General features: G+C 53.9%; 1 protein-coding gene across 1 annotated transcript in view; it reads right to left on the bottom strand.

Annotated features, from left to right (window-relative positions):
- Positions 1-12,752, bottom strand: part of MYH9 (myosin heavy chain 9) — a 91,032-nt gene extending 78,280 nt beyond the window's left edge. The window contains exon 1 of the mRNA XM_055327828.1: positions 12,555-12,752. The gene's annotated coding sequence lies outside the window, so the exon portion shown is untranslated. The remainder of the gene's footprint in view (positions 1-12,554) is intronic.
- Between the last annotated feature and the right edge of the window lie 1,933 nt (positions 12,753-14,685).

Below are 14,685 nucleotides of genomic sequence, written 5' to 3'. Positions count from 1 at the left end.
CTTGCCAAGGTCAAAGAACTGGCAGGTGAGAAGATCAGGATCAGGACAAAGGGTCCTGCCTATTACACATCATGAGACGTACACACATCACAGTGGTTAAGACTCAGGGCTCAAAGAAATAAAGCTTTCTACCCAAGGTCATGCAGAGCTAAGTGCTGGGGCAGATGCTAAGCCAGCACACTCAGTAGAATGAATATATTGACCCGTTTGTCAAGCATACACTAAGTGCTGACTGTAGGCGAGGCCCCGTATAAGGGTCCCAGGAGCAACACCTCAAATGGGAAGAGCAAGACCTGAAAGCAGACCAGCTCAGAGAAGTGCCAAGGAGTCCCCGGTCAAGGGAGGTGTTGACACAGCAAAGGAAGCAGTATCTCGCAGCATCTAGGATTTTACACTTAATTCTACAAACTGTTACCCATCACTTGTGTAAAAACAGTGTTTATGGCTCATCAGAGGGGAGAAGCCATCTCCCAAGAAGGACTGGTCAACAAGTAGGGGGTGAGGGGTACAATCACCCCGGAAGGAAGGCAGAGCAACCTGGAAAGAACACGAGCCCGGCTACCCTGGACCTTGATCACAGTGGAATTGGCAGCAGAGAGGAGGAAGCAGGGTAGAAGGGAAAGGTGCCCTGGTGAACGAGGGGCGGGGAGCAGACAGGTGAGGGTACGGGGACCCACGGTGGGCAGGCATCCTGGAAGGCTCTCAGTCCCTTCCTATGTTAGCGACTCCAAGGACACCCACATGGGTTCTACTAGCCACACTTTACAGAGGAGGAAACCATGGCTTGGAGCAGTGACATAAACACCTGGGGAAATCCAGAAAAGTCCCTTGCACCTGGAAGAATGGAATAATCCAGGACTGCCCTGGATTACTGGAGAGACCACTACTGACACACTGACAAACACACACCCTCTCTCTTCTCCCGATGCAGACAGACCTGTGTCCCACACCTCCCTAAATGCACCTGTTGAGGCTTTAACCCCAGGACCTCCAAATGGGACTGTCGTAGGTGATGGGCCCTAACAGAGGTGATGAAGGTAAAATGAGAGCATTTGGGGTGGGCTCCCCAATCTGACCGGTGTCCTAGTAAGTGGAGGACAGGAGACACAGCCACCAGGAATGCCCATGCATGGAAGGCAGCTGGCTGCAACCAAGGAGAGAGGCCTCGGAGGAAACCGAGGGTGCTTGCACCTCGCTGGTGGACCCCCAGCCTCCCAGCCTCCAGGGCTCGGGAGAGAGAGTCCTCTTGACCACGCTGGCCTGGGGGACTCCGTGCACACCCTCACCTGAGCTGCTTGCCTTGCTGTTGCCTGGTTCGCACCCCTCTAGAATGTAAACCACAGACTCTGGTTGTTTCATCCAGACATGCGCCTGGCACCTAGGCAGTCTCCAGCAAACCCCCAGGAATTATACATATTTTAATGAACAAATAAACTGAGTAAAAATAACCCACCTGCTGCTTCAAGAGTCACCCACTCCCTTACCCACAGCCTGCCGACTCCTGCTTTATCTAACTCACTTGTCCGTGTACCCACCTCCCCCTCTTCTGATATAGGAGCTGGCACGTAACTGCAGATGGTATAATTTCCAAGACAACCTCTAGCGTATATCCATCACCCAGCAGCAGTGTAAAGTAGGGGATGGGAGAGAATCTATCAAGTGCTGCAATCTCCTAGCTCATGTTTTCTTATTACCAATTTCCAGTCAATATGTAAAAAATAAAATAAGATGAGGTTAAGGCATTGGTTTTGCTTGGTTTGGGGTTTTTTTGACTGTGTGTTCAATGGGTGGCTTTGAGGACCTGACAACTGGGACAGAAAGTGTCTTCGTCCAACATGAGCTCCGGGCAGCCGGGTACTGATCCAGGCTGCAGGGGGGCTCAGGGTGATGGACAAAGCCTGAAACACCAACAGGACAGGAAGTGCCCCAGTGACCCCCCTCCCTCCTAACCCCACCCCTTGGGGCGGGTGACAAGCCTGTGGCTCCTTTCTGAATAAAGGATCTCTCTCCTGACCTCCAGGCTCCCTGGAGCCAGGGCTGAGGGACAGGAACAGGGACAGTGCAGCGCTGGAAGAGGCAAGGAACACCAAACCAGAGCAAAGGCATTACATTCCAGGTTCTAGACCCTTGACCATGTGCATCTTCTCCCAGCATGCCCAGCTCCCAAAGAACTCCCTTACCATTACAAACACCTATCTGCTCCAAAGCCGCCACTAGGATTCTGAAACTTTCTCTTCACAACAAAACTAAACTGTTGCAACTTGTTGCTACAATCCTGCACCTTCCCTGGGCAGCAGGAGCCACAGCATAGCCCCAGTGGCCAACTGGATGTTTCTGAGACCACCCCTGCCTCTCTCTGTGACTCAGTCCGCAGGGGATGGGGTGGGTGAGAAAGATCTCCCAGTAGGGCCAGGGGGCTATGTCCCCAGCCCCCCTGTGGACAAGACCCCTTGGAGCCTCTGCCCCTCACTTCCTCCAAGTGTTTTCCAGCCCAGGCCTATGAACTGCATCAGCCATTCAGATCTTCCTCCACTGAGCCCAGAAAGATCTCCCAGGTCCTCATTCCTAAGCTGTGCCACCACTAAAAACAAAGTGGTCTTCCATCTATCCAAACTGGGCACCCGAGCTGCCATTTCCTCCCGGGCTCACTTCTATCACAACCCACAACACTAGAGGGAAGTGCTTTTTCCCCCGGAGTCCAGAAGTGAGCCCTTTGAGGGCAGGGCCTGTGACATCTCACGCATCTGCATTCTCATCTACCTCCTAGCCACCAGCAGTTTCTGCCCTAGTCCGCCCAGGGGAGCAGCTGCTGAATGAATTTCCAAAGGGTCAGGGCGGCCTGGGTGGCTCAGCGGTTTAGCGCCGCCTTCAGCCCAGAGCGTGATCTCGGGGTCCTAGGATCGAGTCCCACGTTAGGCTCCCTGCATGGAGCCTGCTTCTCCCTCTGCCTCTGTGTCTCTGTGTCTCTCATGAATAAATAAAAGTCTTAAAAAAAACGGGGTCACTAAAAGCCATGGAACTTTCTGACAATGTAAATAATGGTTCTTCCCCTTTGTGGCATAGCCATTAAAATAATACCTGTGGAGACTGCTGGAAGACAGGAAACTTGACGTTACAATACTGAACACATGACATTACCTGTCCCGCTGTCACTTGTACACTGTGCATGCCTGTGTACAGACAGGGACCCCAGGGAGAAGCAAGCGGTGGATGCGGTGAGGGGCAAATCTGCTTCCGGTCAGCTTTGTTATTATACTGTTTGCGCCATAAACACCCACCCTCATTTTACTTCAAAAAGGAAACTAATTCCAGCAACAGTTTCATCTTTCTCAACACTCCATGAAAAACTTCATCCCCCTAGTCCTTCAGCTGGGGACAAGCTGACCACACAACCAGAGGACACAGGCAGACTGCCCAGCAGCCACCCAGAGGCTAAGGATCCGGGAGTGGAAGGCTGCACTCTCACATTTCACAGAAAATGGCACACAGAAGTAGATCTTAATGGGCCCTGTGGGCTACGGAGGGGGCTGGGAGTGGGGCTGGGGCCCGGTGCTCCTCAAAGGAGAGGAAATCCTTTACCACCTGAGCTAGAATGCTCCCTGGACATTCCATGCCACGTCCCTACCTGCAATCAGCTCGGAGGCCGCTTCCTCCCGGAAGCCTTCCCAGAGGCCCCTGGGCCCTCTTCCCTGGGAGGCCATCCACTTCTGGAAACAAGGGTCCCACCTCCTTCTCCTTCATCTCCATAGTCCCCATTACCCAGCCCAGTGCCTGGCATAGAGTAAGCTCTGAGGAGTGATACCTGAATGATGCAGGTCAGATAAACAAATGAAGAAGGAAAGAAAGAATGCGCATTTGCAAATGGGTTGAGTTCAGGAAGAGCCCACTAGTCAAGATGGCAGCAGGCCCTCTGGCTGGCTGACTCTCCAGGGAAGACCAGCGAGGGCCCAGCTAACAGCAGCAGGCACGGCGGCCAGGATTCACGCTGCTCAGCCATGGTTTGTCACCTGCCCTCCCTTCGCACCAACCACATACATTTGAAGAATGGCCAGATGAGGTTAAAGGTGACGTCAGTAGCCAAGACAAAGCTACAGAACCAGCAACCCCACTCTGAATAGCCATTCACACTGTGGGATGGAGGCCCTGTTCTGCAGCAGCCCAAAGCTCTGCTCCTCTCATTGATTCTTGGCCACTTGTGCCAGTGGACACCTTGGGACCAGCCCAACCTCTCACTGTCAAGTGAGGAAACACAAGTTCAGGAGTGAAGGACATCTATAAAGTCACACAGCGGTCTGCAATCAGTGCTGGAATCTGAATACCTGCTCAGTCTCCTCATCTGTAAAATGGAGCTAATTTCAGGACAACTGGGTGGCTCAGTGGTTGAGCATCTGCCTTCAGCTCAGGACGTGATCCCAGGTCCTGAGACTGAGTCCCACATCAGGCTCCCTGCAGGGAGCCTGCTTCTCCCTCTGCCTGCGTCTCTGCCTCTCTCTGTGTGTCTCTCATGAATAAATAAATAAATCTTTTTAAAAAATGGGTAATTTCTTACCTCATCGGAAATGAGGTAAAAATTAAATGAGATGATTCATGTAAAAGCACCAGCACTGTGCCTAGCACACAGCAAGTGCTCAGAAGAATGTAACTATTAGTACTCCTACTCTCAGCACAGCTGGGACTTCAACCCAGACATCCTGATTCTCAGGCCAAAGTCCTTCCAAAGGAGCCTCTTCCTTCTTTCCCAGCCCACATTTCCCATCTTCCCACCCCCAGCCCCGCCCCCTGGCAATCCTAGCCTCCAGGGGGCTGGCTCAAGATGCTCAGAAATCCCCAGTCACTCTGGTGCCCAGGGCCTGCCTCTTGTGACAAGTCTCTCCCCAGTATCCCAACCTCCTATCAGAGGGGAAGACTCCTGAGGATAGAGCTGGGCTCTGCCCTCCACCCCCACTGAAGCCTCACCAAACCCAGCACAGTGAAGGCCATGCAGCAGCAGGCCCAAGGAGTGTTTTCACGACTGAGATTTGCCCAAGAAATTTGGCATCAACACCCTCATACCCAATAGCTGGTCTTAAAAATTAAAAATAGATGAAAACTGGGGGCATGCTCACTCAGTTAAGTGTCTGACTCTCAGATCTCAGCTCACATCTGGATCCCAGGGTTGTGAGTTCAAGACTCACGTTGGGTTCCATGCTAGGCATGGAGCCTACTTTAAAAAACAAGAGACAAAACAAAAAAAAAAAAAAAAAACAGACAAAAACTTTAAAATGACTCCCTGCCACCACTTCTCTTACTCCAGAGATTTCCAGACAAGTGCCTGGGCATGTGCATCTGTCAAGTAGAGAGATGAGTAAATGGCATGCTAAAGCGCTAGTGGCCTGGGCCTCCTGTCCCCAGGCCTCCTGTCCCCAGGCAAAGGCCGCAGTGAGTCCAAACACTTGATACAACTAGGAGCCACCTCTGCACCAGGTACCGAGTGAGAACCGGGATCTAGACTTGAGGAAAGACCCCTGCCTCTGACCTCCAGGTCCCCTGACCATCTCAGTCGGGTGGCTTATAACATCTTCTCCCCCATCCCAGACCAGTTGGATTAAGTCACCCAAACCAGTTCCAATGCGGGTCTTTATGTTTATCAGACAGGAAGCTCCTTCTCCAGCCCAGTGACTTCATGCAAAACACAGGAAATTCAGTGGCTTTTGAACACAGGCAGCTCTAAATAAAGGAGCCTCTACGGCTCTGTAACAGCCTTTGTAAAAAAAAAAAAAAAAAAAAAAAAGGCTTCATTAACACAGCTCAGATCAGTGTGACAAGGTGAACTGTACCATGTGTATGAAGGATGCAAAGGAAGTGACCGATGACAAGCTCAGCATCTGACGCACATCTTCTGGCAGGTTCCAACGCCATCCTCACCCCCACACCTTGTTATCAAGGGAAAGACTTGTTGGACTAATTTAAAATCTTTAAAACCTGACCACGTATTTCCTCCGGCGGGGGGGGGGGGGGGGGGGGGGACAGGTGATGTTGGTGAGAACATGAAAGAGGGGGGAGGAAAGAACTGGACCACTTCACGTATCTTCACATGTAAATTACAAGCCTGAAAAAGCAGGCATCTCCTTGTTGCTGGTGGGGAAACTGAGGCAGTGGTCCTTTAGCTGCTGGAGAAAAGGCGAGGGGCTGCTCCCAAAGCCCTTCTTTTGTTCCCTCCACCATGAGTTTCGTATTGAAAATACAAGAAATCGATCACCTCCGTCATTCAAGGACTTAAAACAACCAGCAATGAGGAGCGGCTAAGGGACAGTGGAAAGGCGGTGCGGCCCTCCGATCGGCCCACCCTGCTGCCTGGCGCCTCCCCATGTGAAATATTGATTTTTCGAGCTGTGGGAACTTCCAGCTGAAGGCGCCCTGTCCAACTGGAAGCAGTTCAGAGAAACCGAGAGCACTTCCCACCCAGCGTCCTAACCGTGGCGCCCCTCCCCTCCAAAAAAGAAAAAGGCCGAGGGTGTGGAAGAGCAGACTCTTGGGAGATTAAAGGAGCTAAGTATGTGTTGCTTGGCTAAACGGTGCATAAAGGCCAAGGAAGGGAAGATAACACTTTAAAAACACTTTAAAAACGAGGCCACGTGATTTCGAGAGAAAGGCGCTGAGTGAAACCAGGAGCCCCACAGCTTTCTACCAACTCACAGAACCAGCTTTGGGCAAACGGCTCCTTCTCTGATGGGGGGCGGGGGGGGGGCGAATTATCCCTAAGATCCCCTCCGGCTCACACATCCTACGATTCCAAGGAAATTCCGCACGGAGGGTTTTCACTGTCGTTCGTTTTCTCTTTTAAGCAGGACACCAGGTGGAATGAACAGGTCAAATGAAAGGGACAAGTCTCCAAGGGTCAAAGTCCCCGAACGAGAGAATGCCCGTGGAGGGGGAGGGGGGAGAAGCCCCCCACCCAGGAGGCCCCCTTCTCCTCGGGGTGGGGCGGCCTGTAAGGCCCCTGAGACCAAGGACCCGAGAGGCACCCTGGAAGCCGCCGGGAGGGCGGGTCGAGCTGCTACACCTCCCACTTCCCTCCAGGCCTCCCCAACCTGCCCGGGCAGGAAGCCACACCCTTCGGTGGCAACTTCCGGGAGGCCCGGGAGGCTCCCTCCAGCCACAGAGGGAGGGATCCCGGTGGAGCGGCTGGTGGAGCGGCTGGAGACGAAGGGCCGCAGTCAGGCCCCAGACACTCCCAGGAAGGCCTCACCTCAGCCAAAGGCCATCCGAGAGCCCCTCTGGCCCACCTGCGCGGGGCCGGGTGCTGTGTCCCAGTCTGGGTGCTGAATCACCTCAGGCTTGGGAAACTAGAGGGCAGGACGGGGCCTGAGAGGTGCCAACAGAAGCCCGCCTCAGTTACTTTTTAAAGAGACACACATCAGGGGCAAGAGGGCAGCTCCTCTCCTGCTCCCCAAATATCTGGTGCCTTCACAGCACAAGGTGGGGACAGGGGGTAGGATACCAGCCAGCATCCAGCCTTCAAACCATCTGCCCACGTGGTGGCAGGCCCATTTTAGACTCAGGCTCATTTTGTGCCCTCATGTGTGACTCATGCCATTCCTCCAGGAGGCCCAGAGGCTGCCTGGCAGGGGACACCAGCCTGTCCGAGACCCCGATGGGGGGGGGGTCTTCTGCTGGCTTTGCCACAGAAAAATGCCAACCCGGTGGTGAGCAGTGCTGGCAGCTTCTCCAGGACCCACAGCATCCAAGGCTAAGACAGTCTTTCTTGAGAAGGCAATCAAGCCCTCCAATTCAAAACACCCTTTTGATCCCATTTTCTCAAGAACTTGGGCTTTTCCACAGTTATTAATACGTTAAGGCCAGAGGCCAGAGGGACAACTGGGGATGGAGGGGGAAGGGTCGCTCTAGTCATTACAGTGACCCCGAGTTTAAAAAAGTGAATCCAAAAAAAAAAAAAGTGAATCCAAGCGAATAAAGGTCTGGGTTAGCCCTATGGTCAGATTGGGCTTCCCAGGAAAGAACAGCATATGATTTGGAGTCAGGGGAATTGTGGGAAGCCTGGCAAAAGGGTATCCCGAAATACTTTCCAGACACACATTGCGGGCTTCCTTTTCTCTTACAGCAAAGAAAAAGCAATCATCTATCATTTCCCAGAATATGAGGGAGTGGATCAGAATAGGCGTTTGTTTAAGGGGGTTACTCTGGCAATGTGATGTCACGGGGAAGAAAACAGGACCCAAAACGTTCCAGCCTCGAGAGCAAGTCAGTCCATTTCCGAGACCCCTCCTCCTTCCTTGCACACAACAGGCACTCATTATGGAATTGGGAATCAAGAGCAATGCATTTTGAAGTTGAAACCCACAAGACTGGCCAAAGACCCCTTAGTTTCCACAGGTAATAAAACTAAAAAGGCATGTGATGCTCACTCCCACCCCTGCCTCCTGGAAGCAGCCACAATCCCCAGCATCTCAGTATCTTTCCATGCAGAGCCCAGGCGACATACTAGGTTTTACATACTACTTCGCCCCTAGTTCTTTCCACTTGCAACGTATCTTGCAGAGTGCACCCTATAACTACTCACAGATCGGCCTCATTTTCCCAGGGGCTACACTGCAGGATCCCCACTGTAGAGCTGTGCCATGATTTATCTGACCCTTCTGATGGACAGTTTGCTTGTTTCCTGTCTTTTTTTATGACAATGCTGTAAAGAATATCCTCAGACACTTCCTCTTGCATATCTGAGCTTATCTGTGGGTTGAATTCCTAGAAATTAGAGGGACTATGCTTTGGCAGACATTGCCAAACTACCTTTAAAAAGAGAGTTCTCACAATTTATGCTCCCATCGGTAGGGCATGAGAGCATGCCCTCAACACTGGGGCATCTCGGAGAAATGAAAACTGATTTTGCCTGTTTCCCGGGCACTCTTGTGTTTACCTGGTGGGCACATAAAGTGACATGATGTCTTTGTAGGATGGCAGGGCCCTTTCTATCAAAATCAAATTGTCCCCCAACCAGAGCCAGAGACCAGGTCTCCAGACCTCAGGGTCCTATGCTCTTTTCAAGTCACCCCTTGGCTCTACCCTGGACTTCCTGGACCATGGGAAACCATATTTTAGAACTAAAACCGGAGATAGTTTGTATACCTTCTGTCTGGGCCAGACCCTGAAATGGGGCTACGGAGCACAAGCTTGTCACAGAGTGCATCCAAAAGCAGCAGCGGATGGGCCCCCCGACCTACCTGGGCTTCACAGCCCGCAAGCACTGCATGCACGCTTGCACACACATATAACCACTCCTTTTGAGAAACCAGAAAGAGCCCTGAGCAGAAGCAAGGAACACCACCTACCCTTCCCTCCCCTGTGTCCCTGCCTGAGGACCCAGGTTGTTGAGACCTGTTATTCACATATTTTCTTAAAACTGACAGAGCCACTATCTATCAGGCCCTTTACACACCTGATTTCTTTTAGTTCTCACACCTAATCCCTCAGGGTAGGTACTCATTCCCATATTACAGATGAGAGCATTGAGGCTCAGGGAGGTTATGTGACTTGCCTAAGATCATAGAGCTAATTAAGTGGCAGGGTCAGGATTTGAAGCCTGGCTCGCTGCAAAGCTCCTGAGCCCACTCTTCCTAACTCTAAGAATGGCATTCTGTGAGTCCCAGGAGCACAGTCACTTCCCAGGTGGCAACCAGGGCTCCATTCTGTTGTCACCAGAGGACTGGAGCCCAGGAGTTCAGTGCAGCAGGGGTTAAGGCCAAGAGGCAGGGACTCTCTGGAGCTGCATGGGGGAAAGTGCACTTCCTGCCCCTGCGGGCAGAGATGCTGTTTTATGCTCAGCAAATTAGGACGTTTGTTTAATTAAGACGACACACAGATTTTGTTATTCTAAATATTTTTGGAACATGATGCTTGGGAGGAAGCTGTCAAGGCACGGGGGTTCCCCCCCCCCCTTTGCTTTGGGTTTCTTTCTCCCCCTTCCAAAGAAGGGTAAGGTCAGGCTCGGAGGAAAACAACAGCCAACCCCTCCCCTCCTTTTGAAATAAAGATGTCAAGCTGGTAAGGGCTGTCTTAAGTACTTTATTGAAGGATTAGCTAGAAGAGGAAGTGAAGAAAGCACAGTTAGCCTGGTTTCTAGCAATACCCTCCCAGGCTACACAACAATGCTGCATTTTCTAAGTGTGCTTTTCTCCTTCTAAAAAGCTAACAGATCCTTGTTTTGTTTTTTCTGGAGCAGAAACAGGCAAAAGGCAGCCTGTGATTAACATGCGTCCTTCATCCTGCAAGAGGGAAGTTGTCCCATCTCCAACCCCTTAGGTTAAAAAGTTAAAAAAAAAAAAAATTGAAAACCAGAGAGCTGGGACCCTGATCCCCTCTTTCCTCTCCCTTCATGTGCCCTTCAGGGAAGCAGCCCCACAGAATGCACCTCTGGAGCTGAGCGGCCCTTCCCTGCACAGAGCCTGCCAATCCAGGCACCTGGATCTGCCCACAGGCACTGCCGAGGCTTGCTGAGTGTGAAAAGTAGAGCTATTTGGTATCACCCCGCAGCCAAGTGGGGGGCACAGTGACTCTCAAATTACACTAAGCCAATCTCTTGATTGCTCAGTTATGCACTGAATGAGGCCTTCCTTTCCAACACTGAAGGCCTGCCTCAGTTTGCCAGATCGGCAGCCAGATCAGCAGCCAGCTCAGGCAGCGAGCTCCTTCAGAGGCAGCTTCCCTCTTGGCCCCCCCACCCCCACTCCGGACAGAAGTGGTGGCCCCTCTCGGAATTCCTCGAGTCCTTTGTCTCCGGCATGCTTGGGATACTCATCACAGGCTGCCTTTGTATTTTGATCATTCAGACACTATTTCCCCTGAAGGACTGTAAACTCCTGGAGGGCAGAAGCTTCTGGGATCTCCGCACAGTGGGCTGGCTCCCTTCTCCCAGTCCCCATGACTCACAGTACCTTTCTGAGGACCATGTCATCTTCACCTCACATTAGAGTCATCTACAGATTTGTCTCAGCATTCCCTAAGTGCTCGAAGGCAGGGGCCAAGTCTTACTCAACCTCACACCCCTCCACCACCTGGCCGAGTCCCTGGCACAGAGCAGCCAGTTAAATATTTGCTCAATTACACATCTGTGTACCCTCCCCCTGCACCCAGCAGCCTTGAATATAAATTGACTAATATTATTAATCCAGCGATTGTCTAAACAGGCCTTAAAGCAGCCTCCCTCCTACCAAAAGGGGAATAAACCACCAGGTGGTTATCAGGCAGGTCTCAGTGGAGTCAGAAGTGGCCGCAGTGTTGCAGGAAGCAGCTAAGGCTCTCTTCCCCTTCAACAGTTACTCAACAGTTACTTTGAGGTCCTCTTAAACCCAGAAAAGGATGCAGTGAACCAGGAGTTGTCGGGCCTCCCCACTGCCCAGCGGGGAGAGCCGCCGGGCTCCACCACCTACCAGGACCTGGGACTTCCCGGGAACCTTTCTCCCCACACCGGCTGGGTGGGGCCACAGACTGGGGCAGGGACCTCACCCAGCCCCCACCTCCAGGCAGCCGCCAACCTGGTCCTGGAGGGCACGGCGTGGTTGTAAACGACTGGGCTCCCTGCGGGGATTTGGGGGGGGGGGTGCAGTCCTGCCCCGGGTGTGGTCCCAGGACAGGATGGAGGGAGCCCCCCCCCCCCCCGGCACCCAGCACGGAGAAGTGGGGAAGGCAGGTAACAACCCCGGATCTGGCCCAAACAGGGACGATGCAAGAGCGCAGGCGGGGTCCTGGAGCGGCAGGGCCCAGCTCCCAGCCCCCGCCCGCGTGGGGCGGGCCCAGGTGCGGCGGAGTCAGGTGCGCTGCGGCGGCCCGCGCGGGGGGCTGCGGGCATTGCGGGGCCCTCCTGCCGGGGGCGGGGGGCGGGGGGCTGCCCGGGGAGTCCTCCCCGCCCCGCCGGGCACCGGGCCCCGGGCCCCACGCGCCGCCGCGCGGCTCCCGGCCCCCGCCCCGCCCCCGCCCCGCCGGTCGCGGCGGGCGAATGAGGAAGTCGGCAGGGGAGGGCGGAAACCGAGCCGAGAGCAATGTCTGCGGCAGGACGCTCCGGTTCTGACTCAGGCGGCCGCCCTGACAGCTGCCAAACGGTCCCCGCCTGCCCGTTACCTCCGTCCCGAAGGCGCCGGCTGACTTCCAGCGGAGCCGCTGCCCGACCCCCACCCCACGCCCCCTCGGCCCGGCCCGGCCACAGCGGCGCGCGGAAGGGGTTAAGAAGTTTGCCCAACTTGGGCACTCGGCGGGGCGAGGGCGGGGCGTGCCCGGGCCGCAGGGGAGGTCGAGGCGGCGGCGCCCCGCCGGGGGGGGGGGGGTAGGCGGGCTCCCGGGAGCGCCGGCCCCAGCCCTCCCCGGCTCCCGAGGCCTCGGCTCCGGCGGCGCCCTCCGCGGGCGTCGAGCAGGGCGTCCCGCGGCCCCTCCCGGAAGGATGCGGAGCGCCCGCCCGGCCGCGCCGGGGCCGAGAGCCACACAGCCAGCTCGCCCCGGCCGCCGCGCGTCCCGTCGCCCCCACCCGCCCCCGCCCGGGGCGGGACCGGCCGGCGGGGCTCGCTCACCTGAACCTGGATCCGCGCCGGGGAACGGGCGCCGCTTCTCCCGAAAGGGCTTCCTCGAGCGCGCGGGCGACGGCGGGGTGGGGCGAGCGCGCGAGGCCGGAGCTGCAGCAGGTCAGTCTCGCTCAGCCTTCCGTGCCCTGCCCGGGAACCGCGGTGATCTGCGCGCCTCACCGCACCCAGCTCGGCTCCTCGCCGCCTCCCCGCCCCGCCCTTGCAGCCGCCCGCCTATTCCAGCCCCGCGCCGGCTCCGGGGCGGAGCCTGGGGGCCCGACACCGCCCCCCGAGCCGCCTCGCCCACTCCAGTCCGTCCCCGGTCTTGATGGACAGACCTCTTGGCCTGTAAGAAGGAAGGTGGGCGGGGCCTCCGGGGGGCCGGCGGGGTGGGGCATTCACCCTCCCCATCCGCCCCCACCTCCACCCGTTCCACCTTCCTCCGCGCTTCCTAGGCGGGAGCCCCGCCCCCGTGGGGCGGGCCCGACGGACAGCCAGGTTCCAGGGGGAGGATTGACACGCAGAGCGTCCAATCAGGAGGAGGAGGAGGAGGCTCGCGGAGGACTCGGGCTGGGGATTTGGTACATTGCCGGGCCCGGCGAAGCCGGGCGGGAGCCGGCGGGGAAGGTCCGCGGCGCTGACGCCCCGCCCCTCGAGCTGTTTTCCCGGTCCCATGTCATCCTACCAGAAGCACAGATATTAAGTACCATATATGGGAAAAGTGCTATTTTACATAATTATGATGGCCTGTGGGGGCGGGCGTGGACTCAGCTGCGGGCGCCCTGAGTTCGATTCCTGACCCTCTCTTTGGGTGGGCACGCCGGGGTCCCCCAGCCTCTGGACCTTCCTCAGACCGTTCCCGGGGTGCATTTCCAAGTCTCTCTACCTGCACGCGATTAACTCGCACACTTCCCTTAAGACATTTGTTACCAATGTTTTCTTCTGTGTTCTTTTCTTTTTCTTTTTCTTTTTTTTTTTTTCAGGTAGGCAAAGAGCCACTCCTTTTGGTTACTGCCCACTACACGAGGATAAAAACTTTTTTATTAAAACTTGTTTTTAATTTTTTTAGGGACGCCTGGCAGGTTCAGACCGTAGAGCATGAGACTCTTGATCTAGGGATTGTGAGTTCAAAGCCCACATTGGACTTAGAGCTTAATAAGATATTGTTTTTTTTTATTTTTTTTTAAGATTTATTATTTATTCATGAGAGACACTGAGAGACAGAGACAGGTAGAGGGAGAAAGAAGCAGGCTCCCTGTGAGGATCCTGATGTGGGACTCCACCCCAAGACCCCCTGGATCAGGACCTAAGCTGAAGGCAGATGCTCAACCACTGAACCAGCCAGGTGCCCCTAAAAAATTTGTTTTTTAACTTAAAAAGATGTTTATACTTATCTTTAATCCACCTAGAACTTAAGTTGGTTATGGAATGAGGGAGAAATACAATTTTCCCAATGGCTGGTTGTCCATTCCTTGTTCATCACCTTTCTAAATTTTTTTAAATTTTTTATTTATTTATGATAGTCACAGAGAGAGAGAGAGAGAGGGGCAGAGACATAGGCAGAGGGAGAAGCAGGCTCCATGCACCGGGAGCCCGACGTGGGATTCGATCCCGGGTCTCCAGGATCGTGCCCTGGGCCAAAGGCAGGCTCCAAACTGCTGCACCACCCAGGGTTCCCTATTCATCACTTTTCTAATTTATATATGCTCAGACATGCTTCTGAGTTGTATCCATTGATCTTTTTTGTGTATTCCTGTGCTATTTCCAAAATACTTTAAAGATGGTAGCTTTATAATACATTTTATATCTAAGGGGCCAAATTTCTCATAACACTTCCTTTCGGAATGTTCTATCTATCATGACTAACCCATAACTTCAGAAAATATGTATGATGTAAAAGTAAAAGAGCACTGAGAAAAAAAAATTTGCAACCCTAATAATTACTACCAACAATATACAAGGAGTTCTCAGTCACTAAGAAAAATCCTAAGTATTCCAAAATAAAAATGGCCAAAAAAGGAATAGACAAGTAAGAAAAGAGAAACATAAATGGCCAATAACCATGGGGGAAAAAAGGTAAGTCACTAGAAATGCAAACAAAGAAATGCAAACAAAAATATCATGAGATACCATTTTCAAC

This window comes from Nyctereutes procyonoides, unplaced genomic scaffold (assembly GCF_905146905.1).
Source record: "Nyctereutes procyonoides isolate TBG_1078 unplaced genomic scaffold, NYPRO_anot_genome, whole genome shotgun sequence".
NCBI lineage: Eukaryota > Metazoa > Chordata > Mammalia > Carnivora > Canidae > Nyctereutes > Nyctereutes procyonoides.
The sequence above is the reverse complement of the archived record's forward strand: the minus strand, read 5'-3'. Positions and strand labels throughout refer to the sequence as shown.